Source organism: Homarus americanus, unplaced genomic scaffold, assembly GCF_018991925.1.
Source record: "Homarus americanus isolate GMGI-L3 unplaced genomic scaffold, GMGI_Hamer_2.0 scaffold28574, whole genome shotgun sequence".
Classification (NCBI taxonomy): domain Eukaryota; kingdom Metazoa; phylum Arthropoda; class Malacostraca; order Decapoda; family Nephropidae; genus Homarus; species Homarus americanus.
Window position 1 is genome coordinate 54,947 of NW_024723999.1, and position 1,486 is coordinate 56,432.

The following is a 1,486-nucleotide window of genomic DNA, read 5'->3' on the forward strand; positions in this document are numbered from 1 at the left end:
CATGACATTGTTTGAAGTGTTCGTCAGGTTTTTTTTTTTTTTTTTTTCCTCTCACGCCTGATAAGTGGGGTTTATTTTCATCTTGGTCAAGTGGTTTTGGGAAGGTTGACTTTATGCATGGTGGTGTGTGTGTGTGTGTGTGTGTGTGTGTGTGTGTGTGTGTGTGTGTGTGTGTGTGTGTTGGAAATGACCATCCTTTTTGTTTTTGTGGTCATGCTCTCTCTCTCGTATTTATGGTGTCATCACGTTCATATCCTTAGTAACCCATTATGGTTCTGGAATTCATTTATGCTTATTATGGTTCACCTATTTATCTCCACTTATCTCCTTACTTCCTCACTCTCCTCCCTCCCCCCCTCACTCTGCCAATTTCTTACTACACCCTTTTCCCCATTACACCCCTCCTCCTTTCCCTTTGCCTTTCAGTGTACACCGTCGATAAAGAATTAATTGCCTCATTTTAGTGAGCCGACATCACAGGTTAAAAAAAATAGAAGGAAGGAAGGAAGGAAGGAAGGAAGGAAGGAAGGAATAATCCTGCATCTTTAGATTAATTTCAATTGAGTTAATGTTGGTAGTATTTTTTTTTTTTTGAGGAATTAATTGATTAAATTCTATAGAGTTTTTAGAGACTAAACAAGAGGAAGAAATAGAAAGGAAAATATATATTAATCTCTCTCTCTCTCTCTCTTTCTCTCTCGTTTTATTTATCTCTCTCTCTCTTAATTCTCATAATGTCTAGCCAGTTAGTGACTCAAACACGAGGGAATTACCATGAAGAAATTTCCTCAAGCGACGTGATAGACATTTTTTTATTTCTTAGGAATTTCTCATAAAACGCCTCGTTGACTTGTCTTATTTGGGGCTTTTATTATTCACTAAAATATATTGGAAATTCTATCAATATTTCCAAGGATTATAGGAGCTGTTATTGAGACTAAACTTAACTAATTTTTATTGTTATTCGTCTTTTTCTCTTATTATAGAACGTAAATTCGTCCTTTTCTCTCATTATAGAACGTAAATTCGTCCTTTTCTCTTATTATAGAACGTAATTTCGTCTTTCTCTTATCATTATAGAATCCAAACGCCTCTTCTTATCATTATAGAACCCACATTGGCCCTCCTATTCTCTTCATTGTATTTTCTCACATCTCTCTCTTTCATTGGTGTCTAAAAAGCCATTCATTGTTATCGAATTCCTTTGAAGTCATTTGTACCGGCTAGAGACTTCTTCTGTAGTCCTCCGTTAGAGTTACAAAATCATCCCGTTTGTGTAAGAGCAACAAAGTACAGTATACAGTAAAGTACAGAATACAGTAAACTACAAAGTACAGTATACAGTAAACTACAAAGTACAGTATACAGTAAACTACAGAATACAGTAAACTTCAAAGTACAGTATACAGTAAAGTACAGAATACAGTATACAGTAAAGTACAGAATACAGTAAACTTCAAAGTACAGTATACAGTAAAGTACAGAA